Here is a 9,949-nt window from a genome sequence, read left to right as displayed (position 1 = left end):
GCTGGCTGGCGAGCCGCGTTGTTACAATGTGTCCATTGCACAGGACGGGAACAAGGGGGAGAAAGTAGCAGTTTTGCTTATTAAAGGTCCTGGGGTTGCAACAGCCAATCAGCGTGGAGCTTCCATTTTGTTTTAGCGGTGAAAGGCAGCTGGGGATCTCTCTTTTTGCCTCTTTTCCTGGGCGAGGAGCGTCTCGCCTGGCTTTGGGCTTCATGTTGTTTTAGCTCATCTTGTGCTTTTGGTTTGTAATTTGGCCGTGGTTAGGTAATTGGCTGGTTAAAGGCACCAGGAGCCCGCAGCCAATCAGCGCGCAGCTTCCATTTGGCTTGAGTTATTAGACGCTGATCTAAAAACATCCTTCACCAGACAGCTAAGGAGAGGCCAACAGATCAGGCAGCCATTTTTCTGCAATGGAATTAAATGGCCAACTGGGTTTTCCTTTGTTCCAAAAGGGGATACTTTATTTGAATCCACACCATCCATTTCAGGACTTCTCAGTGTTGTATTAATGTCTGACAACATTTTAAAGGACTCAATGAAGAAGGAAGATAAAAAAGATTTGGATTTTTCCTTATGATTTGGAATCCATCTTTGTCTTGTGTAACTAGGTCATGGCACACCCTTATGTCAGCAGTAACAATTTTGAATTCAAAAATAAGTAAATACATATTTTTGTTTGGGTTTTTTAAGCTTTAGAACTATATTATGACTGAACAATAAATTTAAAAAAGTTCCTGTATTAAACACTTAATTCCTGGCCATTTTTATTAACTCCTTTGGTGCTTATAAGGTAACGTTTTAAATATAGACTTAGGAATAGTGAATTCTGGCATAAAAATTTAATATGATAAACTTTTTTTTCTTTTACATTGTAAGTACCCAATCCATTCTGTCCTTACTAAGTGTAGTTTTCATGTTAATGTTACTGGAGTTGTCCTTATTTCTGAGCCTTCATTTGCATGTCTTATGTTTTTTTGTCTGTTTAGCTAAAACAATTTGATGCTTTTAAAATATTTTATTTATAAAGCAAAATATCTAGCGAGAGATGTTTTTAAAATGTTTACATACAGTAAATGTTAACCAGGTGTTTTCACACTAACCTGTACTGACTAAAATATTCGGGGGAAACATTTTTGAGTTTCTGTGTAGTCTGGAAAGCCACTGGTTGTCCTTTTAATGTACAGCGTAAATCTGTCACAGGAACCTAGATTTAAACCTCGAGTACAAGTTCTAACGATACTGTCAGTCACCATAACTGGACAACATTTTCTATAGCTTTTTGATGCTACACCATTGCCATATAAAGATCTCTAAATGTCTTAACAAGATACGTTTTGACTTGCAAATTTACCAGAGAAGTGGGGATACAGATTATATAGCTATATATTTATAAATATGTTTTTAAAAAAGCTAAACAACACAACTTCACCTTCAGAACTGCATTCATCAGTGGTGAGCGGGTAAGTAAACCCTTTTGCCCTTGCAGAGAATCAGATAGCCCAGGCCTGTTCCACAAATGTTATTGTCCTGGACAGAGACAGCCTAATGATCGTCTGTAAAACGGTAGCTATCTTGTTCTTGTGTCATCGATACATATACAGACTATATTAATATATATTTTTCAGAGGGTGATTTCTTTTTCTCCACAAAGCGCTTGTTAGCAGCTCTGCTTTTTGTGGAAGGAGACTGCGGATCCATGCTGGCATTACATGGCTGTTAAATTCTCTCCCCCCCCGAGCTACCTCCAAACAGTAAGCTTAGGAAGGAGGATTTTAGAAGACGAATAGACGAAAGGGAACCCCCTTACGTGTTTATCCGTCTAATTACTGAAGACTCTGGCTCGCGAAAAACAAAAAGGGACTGTTTTCAGAACGGTGACAACGAGCCTGTAATGGTCTCGCTAAAATGCGCTGCAAAATCCTTCCCCACGAGAGGCAGCTACTTTAGAAACGGTCTGAAAATAGATCCAAAATGAGGGAGGCTGCCTCCAAAGGAGGGACACTTTGCAGCCTGGATTGTTACAGTCGGGAAGAAGTGACGCAGTTGATGTTCACAGCAGTTCTGTGCTTTCATGCAGCTACTGAGCCCATGCAACTAACTCCCAGCTGATTTTTATTTTAAAATCTGCTAATGCACCAAGCGTGTAATGCCTTTGCAGCCCAGTGCCACGAGAAAAACCGGGAGGCTGTCTGGCATTTCAGCATGCAGCTCCAGGTTGTACTCCATATTGTTTGTGAGAGGGGGTGGGGTAGTGGTTCGTAATGGCTTCTTCTTTGTAATGCTGTATTCTTGTCAGGTTTGGGGGCAGCAGCACGTCTGTGTCTCCCAGTGTCTAGCGTTGTTTCTATTTCCGATCATTGCAGGGAGGTGACTGCCCGCCCCCCCTTTGTGAGGCTCGTGGAAAGGGAAGAAGAGAAGTAAGAGGGGGGTTTGTTTTTAAGGCTCAGGGAAAAAAAATGGTTGCCATTTCGTGAAAGCACTTTGCAGCAGCAGAAGGAAGCGAGCAGGGGCTTGTAATCGGAGATCCTGGCAGGGCTCCAGCTATGCCTGCTGTTCTGCTAGGCACTCCCAGGGGGGCTGGGGGGACCGGGAGGGGGAGGGGAGGGGAGGCCAGGGCTAGGCTGGCAGCTCTCTTAAAGAAACAGGACACTAGCTTGGGGAAGACAAAGCAGTATCGAGTAATGCAGTCAAAGCCCTCATGGCTATAAATAACACGATTGTTGCTATGAAGATCCTCCAGGTCACTTTTTTTTTTAAACTTAAAAAAAAAAACCAATTACCGTAGCCCAGCACAGGCATTTGAAAAGCGAGTGCAATACAAAAATAGCCAAATGGCCAGGAAATGGCATGAGGCACCCTTATCGCTCTAGAAGGTGGTGTTTTCTTTAAGGAGATCAGACGACGGGCTCGCTGTCTGGAGTTCAGATGAATGTAATGGGGTTTATGCTGCTAGAAACGTGTAAGGCTATGTAGAGACCGGGACAAGTCCTGTGATCTTTAGTTCAGCCTTTTAACCCGTCCCCTAGCTCTTAGCCCATTGTTTTTCAAAGTAGGTTTCACTGCATGTTGCTAATCTTCCTGTGTCCTCTTCGGCCCACAAACAGGGTGGGTCCAACATTGAGCTGGGAGGGAGGAGCAGCTGACAGCAGAGTGCATGGCCTGTGCCAGATCAGGTTGCTGGCTGCCCCTGCTTCTCTGCTGACTGCAGGGATGCTGTGCAGGGATCTGTCTGTTCACTGTAGATCCTGCGGCCATTGTCTTTCTTATGGTCTCTGCACCACTCTGTGTACGTGCAGGGGGGATCCTTGCCTTTCCAAAAGGAGTTTGAGAGGCCTCTCTCTCTCACTTCTCGCCTGTTGTCAAGCTCAACTTTTAGTAAATGGAGGGTCATGTTAGTCCATTGATCCGTTTATATCCACTTACAGAAAGGATCAAGGCGAGAGGCCAGCTCATATTCTGTATTTCTAGAAAAAAAAATCTAGGGCACGATTGCAACTAGTGTAGGAGGTTCGCTCACAAGGAGAATTAACAGATGTCCGTTTTCAGTGCAGTTAAATCCATTATGGGTGGTTTTGAAATGCAAAATGTGTCAGATTAAATAGATTTTCCTACATCTAGCTAAGTATGAGGGTATTCTGGTTGTTTCAGAGTTTATAATACTCATTTTGCTCTTTGGGGAGTTGTTCATTCCACTCCACTCCATATTAAAATTAGATCAGATAGTGCAACCTGCCTTAATCAACCATCCAAAGAGCCAGCAAAACCCAGTTGTAGAGGTGGCCTTCTCTTAAGGGTAGAAGAAAATCATACTGTGAACCTTTATGGGAGGAAAAAAGGTAAGTGGCTACTTAAGACACATGCTTGCCTCTTGGAGGTGGGATCCATAGTGCAGGGTTCACTGTATCAGTTTGTGTGTGAAGTTAGTCATTTTCTTGTTTTTTGTAAAAGATTTGGTATGTGATGAGAGGGTTACGGTAGGGTAGGGTTGTGCAAATAAGGCATTGCATTTTCATCTTTTTCACAATAAATATAAGGGTTTATTTTACTCTTAACAGTTGACTATATTTTCATCCATAATCCTTCCACAACCTGAATCAAACTGTTATATGCATGCAGGTTCATTGCTAGTTCTAGTATATGTGTGTGTGTGTGTCTATATGGGATACACAAACAGAAACTCCCACATGAAAATGCCTCTAAAACACAAGGCTTACTATTAAAATTAGAAAACTGGCTCCCCTGCCTTCCCTCTCCAAGCCACCTCTCCTCTCTAATTGGGATGCAGTGGTTCAAAAACATTACTTCTGTTTGTTTGTTTGTTTCTTCCCTTGGTTTTCTGGAATCTCTTTGGAGCCATTATGCACTTGAGCATTCTTGTCCCTTGTATAGTGAAACAGGAAACTATCTGGGCTAATTTCAGAAAGTGGAGTGCATATTTGTATTCTGTAAAATATCTCTTTGTTAGCAACATGTAAAACTCAGAGTGCCCTAACCCATGAAGTCATATTCATGTGCATGGCTCTTGCTCATGCCTGTAGTTCTGATCACTTTAAATAATAAATAGTAAAGATATTTGCATAAACTACTATATAGTTTTTCTTTACCATAAATCCTTGTTAAGATGTTCCTTGACTATTTTTTATTAGACTAGACGTCAAAACCATTTTAATTTACTGAAAGACAATTAAAACCAAACCGCATCCAAATCAAAACAGTGCTGCAGATTATTTTTTACTATAGTAAAACAGTTCTAGATCTTGCACTACATTGTGCAAGCTGAACATATAAGTGATGAATGAGGAAGTGGTCAGTTAAGTTTAAGCAACATCTCTCAACTTTCTGGTGCTTGTTTTTTATTTTTAAATGCATATTAAACCGTAAGTGTTCCGATACTTTAACAAATGTTAAAACTGAAATTATCACCTCCTTCTCCCCTCATCCCCCAAAAATGGTTTAATACTGAAGTTCTGTTCTTCAGTTAACTAGTTATACCCAACTGTGATTACGGTTTCCAAATAGTAGGTGATCTTGTGTATCAAGGCCCTACTTTTGTGTGTGCTTGCACAACTCTGTCCAAGCACACATCTGTGTAGTTACTTTTCCAGTGCTAATTCCTTTGTGTGCAACTAACCACTTTGCAGCGTGCAAAACCATCACCTGTGTCCTCAGGCGGTGGAATCTTACAATCTATGAATTGCCCTAGCAAGTATTAGTGCTAGAAAAGTACGTATATAGAGTTGCACGTACACCTCTACCTCAATATAATGCTGTCCTCGGGAGCCAAAAAATCTTACCGTGTTATAGGTGAAACCGCGTTATATTGAACTTGCTTTGATCCACTGGAGTGCGCAGCCCTGCCCCCCCCCCCCCCCCCGAGCACCGCTTTACCGCGTTATATCTGAATTCGTGTTCTATCGAGGTAGCGGTATATATGCAAGTGAAAGCCAGTATGATGGAGCACTGAAAACCCGGGCCCAAATGTGCTGCAGTAAGTACCATAAAGTGGGTTGAGGCAGAGATTCGTGGCCTATTTTTCAGAAGTGCTGAGCACCTGCAGCTCTTGATGAATAAGAGGCTACCTAGCAGCCCTGAAAATCACCTCATACATGTCTGAACTTGGCATTTCCTTGCTTTTGTAAGGTGGTTAAATAGTGAGTGTTTTTAAATGTAGTCTAAAAGTTGTTGAGGCAGTCTGAGAGCAGTTCTAACTGTAGAGTGGATGGCTCAGCCACCAAGCATCAGGTCTGAAATACTGGGCTATCACTGCATTTTAAATTCCAGAAAGATCAACCCAGACTTTCTTTGTATTAGACCGACTCAGTTTTAGTCCTGAGATTTCTGCTCTATGTGCTCCCTAATGATTCAATAATGCTCCTTCTCATAGGAACAGGATTTGTTCTTGCCCAACGTATCCCACTGCTTCATTATTGAGCAGCATGCTCTGTGCCAGTCGTCCAAGTGGCTGTCATCTCTGGGATGAGAGATACTATAGAAGCAGATATTTCTATGATAAGTTTTGTAGCTACCCTGGTAAACATTAATTTTGATTGTATTCAGTCTCACGACTCTTATACTGAGGGTCCTGTACCAGTTTTTTTACAATAGTAAATTAGAAACTAATACAGTAGTGCAGTGTCTGTGCCGGCATGTGTAGCTACTCTCATGCGGCTTTGGACACTAGATTAATAGAAGGACAGACGATATCATTGTGATCATCTAGTCTGACTTCCTGCATAACCCAGTCCATAGGACTTCCTGCAGGTAATGACTGCTTCAGGTCCAATAGTTGTGGTTGAACTAGAGTATATCTTTTAGAAAAATATCAAGTCTTGGTTTTAACCTTTCCAGGGTGGAGAATCCATCATACTCCTTGATAAATTGTTTCTGTGATTAATTACCCTCATTTAAAAAAAAATGCAATAGCCCTATGTTATCAAACTTCTGTTTGTAGGTACTTGTACGTCTAGACTGTAATCACATTACCCCTTAACCTTCTTTTGGTCACCTAAATGGATTGAGCTCCTTAAGTCTCTTACTATAAGGCATGTTTACCAATCTTTTAATCAGTCTCATGGCTTTTCTCTGAATCTTCTCCAATTTTTCAACCACCTTCTTGAAATATACACGCATAATTGCTCACAGTATTCCAGTAACAGTGTCAGCAGTGCCCAATACAGAGGTAATATGACTTCTCTACTCCTACTTAATATTCCCATGTTTATAAACCCATGGATCATATTAGCTCTTTTTGGCCACAGCATCGCACTGCAAGCTCATATTCAAATGATTATCCACAATGCCCCCAAGTTCTTTGAGTTACTGCGTCTCGGAGTCTCCCATCTTGGAGGCATGGCCTGGATTTTTTTGTTCCCAGATGTATGTCTTTACGTTTGGCCATAACAAAACACTTGGCTATATTAAAAATATTGTTTGCTTGAGCCCAGTTTACCAAGCAATCCAGATCACTCTGTATCAATGACCTGTCCTCTGCATTATTTACCCACTACCCCACTCTTTGTCATCTGCATACTTCGTCAGTAACCATTTTATATTTTCTTCCACGTCATTGATAAAAAAATATTTAATAACATAAGGCAAGGAACCAATCCCCGCAGGATCCCACTAGGAACATTGCCACCCATTGATGATTTCCTGTTAACAATTTACATTTTGAGACCTATCAGTTAGACAGTTTTGAATCCATGTTGATTTTATATCGTTCTAGTTTCTTAATCAAAATGTTGTATGGAGTCAAGTCAAATGCCTTACAGAAGTCTATCACATCAACACTGTTACCTTTATCAACCAAACTTGTAATCTTATCAGAAAATTATATAATTTACACTAGAACCTAAAATAGTAAGAATGGGAATGTTGACCAAGGAAGATGGTTTTCCTTTTGTGTGTGTGTGTGTGTGTGCGCGCGCGCGCGCCATACAATTTTTAACCTCTACCAGACTGGGCAGAAAAGATGTCTGTAATTTCTCAGCTAAAGTATGCTATCTCTAGAGAGGGCAGCCTTTCACCTTTATCCTACCCTGCAATATACTCACTTGGAATATACATATGATCTAGCACAGGGTTTCTCAACCCATGGGTCAGGACCCTAAAATTGGGTCACCAGAATGTTTCGAAGGATTGCATGGCAACTTCTGTGGCTCCTGTCTCACGGGGCTGACTGGGATTGCCTCCCTGCTCCAGGCACTGCAACCTCGGGGGTCCTAGCACTGCTCAGGTTTGGCCCAGCTGTCACGATGACGAGAGTCTGGGTAGGCCAAATTTGAGTGAGTGGCACTGCAACCCCATGAGCCAGGTCACAATTCCAGTCTCACAAATCTGGTCCAGTCAGGGAGCCAGGGCCAAACCTGAGTGGTGCTGCAACCATGGAGGTTGAAACACCTGGAGTGGATAGCCAAGCCCAGCCAGCCCCACAGCACAAGAGCTGCAGGAGCTGCCATTGTGGGGCAAGTGCTGGGCAAGCAGGACTCAACCCCCCAGGGATAGGATCTGACTGAAACCACCCCAGGGCCTCCACCCCACCCCAATCTATTTGCTGGGTTGCAACAGGCCATAAACATTTGCAAATGGGTCCTGAGCCCAAAAAGGTTGAGAACCACTGATCTAGCATGAGACTTGGAACCTTTATCTATTGTATTGTTTTCACGGTCTTGATACAAGATCGGTGTCCATAGCTAATCACATATGATGGAAAGAACATGTTTGTCGTCAGAAAAAAAATCCATATGACATTTGATGCACATATGATTTTTGTAACCTCAATATATTGGTTATTCATTATACTTTTTGTAATACTAAGCATGAGCAGCACATCAAGACAGTTTTTGAATGCTTTAAAAATATATAATTTTTGAGCTATAAAAGAATAACAAAGCAAATTCAATTCCTGTCATACCCCAGCTTGTTGCATCTCATTTCATTCACACTTGAAATAGAGCTACTGCTGAAGTGAAATGATTCCTTTTGTGTTTACAGCTGGTAATTGTATAAAGTACTTTGAAACTTTAAAAAGTTGTTATAAATCAACCAAGCTTGAAACTGATCAATACTTAGAAGGCATTACATCATTTCAAAATTTTAGCTTAATGCTTCTTGGCCTAAAACTGTCAAGTTTTAAACAGAAATTACTTCAGTTGTTATGAATTTTGGCATTCATTGAGGTTGTGCTATTGATAGGAAATGAAAGCATACACTATGAGTGGTAAACTACAAACATATGGATCAAAATACTTGTGTACTGAGGCTTCAATCACTCAAACTGTCTAGAGACACTATTGTACTTGAGCTGTTTTAACAAGTGTGAACGCAGAGCGTGTGATAATTATAACTGGCTGATGGAAAATGCTGTTAGAAGACTTTTTTTTTTTTAAGTTGTGAGCTATTGTCTTTTTTTCCCTCTTGTGATGACTTTCTAATTTGTTCAGCTTATAAGTTAAACAGTTTTTTCTAACTGCTGCATTGCAAGCTCCACTTGTGATATGAAATCAAGCTGAGTTCTTTCTCCACTCTATGTTATCGCTATTCCTGATGGTAGCCCAGTTTTGATTTTTTTTGGACAGGGCAGTTGGAGTGCTCCAGCTGATTTATTAAGCCAGGGTTTTTCAGTAGAACTGGCTCGGAGATGTGGTCTGCCTGATATTGGCTGGTCCACTATAGCCCTATTCTGCTGCATAGCACAGCAGCTTACAGTTGCTAAGCAGCTGCAGATTCTTCTTTACCTTAGCTACCAATCAGCTGTTCAGTGGAAGAAACATCAGTTCCCTTTGATCCATTAAGAAGCATAAGCAGCATGAAAACATGAGCAGTGGCCATGGCAAAACTGTTCCTTTTCTGCTGGCTGGTAGGGCCCCTGGCAAAAATACTCAAAGATGAGAGCTGAAGGTAAACTTTATGGAGCAGAGGAAGGAGGTGCTGAGGAAAGAGAGACATTGATGGCAGCGGTGAGGGAGAACTAGCATATGTGCACTGTGTCGATTACAAAGAGAGCAGATCTTACACAGAGCAGGGGAACACAGTGAGGGGAAAAGAAATAGGAGAGAGGCCAAAAGCGCAGCTCAGAAGGGTAAGAAACAGGAGAGAGAACAGTATACACAGGAGCAAGAAATAAGGCAGAAACTTAAAGGCCTGCAAATGAAGGGATAGAAAATATAGGAAGAGGAAAACTGCTACTTTCACCTGCACCTTGTGTAGACACTTATCCCAGTGCAAAGTGGGTGAAAACTGCTACCACATTAGAATGGTACCTTGCATTTATGCACATTTCTTGCTTAATCCTACATGCATTTTTAACCCTTGCCTTTTATATTTTTTAAATTTATTATAGCCCTCGTCTCTTATTTAGAATTGATCTTTCCATGTTCTGTTTTTTAAATGAAATAACCCTAATCACATATCTATCATTATTCTAATATATTTTTTAAATTAAAGTAAA

At 41.2% G+C, this 9,949-nt stretch overlaps 1 protein-coding gene across 1 annotated transcript in view; it reads left to right on the top strand.

The window, feature by feature from the left end:
- The first annotated feature begins 356 nt into the window (after positions 1-356).
- The window catches only part of LOC101939376 (ras homolog family member F, filopodia associated), a 46,523-nt gene continuing 36,930 nt past the window's right edge, over positions 357-9,949 (top strand). Inside the window, exon 1 of the mRNA XM_065579021.1 lies at positions 357-1,460. The gene's annotated coding sequence lies outside the window, so the exon portion shown is untranslated. The remainder of the gene's footprint in view (positions 1,461-9,949) is intronic.

The sequence above is a fragment of the Chrysemys picta genome, unplaced genomic scaffold (assembly GCF_011386835.1).
Source record: "Chrysemys picta bellii isolate R12L10 unplaced genomic scaffold, ASM1138683v2 scaf41, whole genome shotgun sequence".
Taxonomy (NCBI): Eukaryota; Metazoa; Chordata; order Testudines; family Emydidae; genus Chrysemys; species Chrysemys picta.
This window is presented reverse-complemented; position numbering and strand designations above follow the sequence as displayed.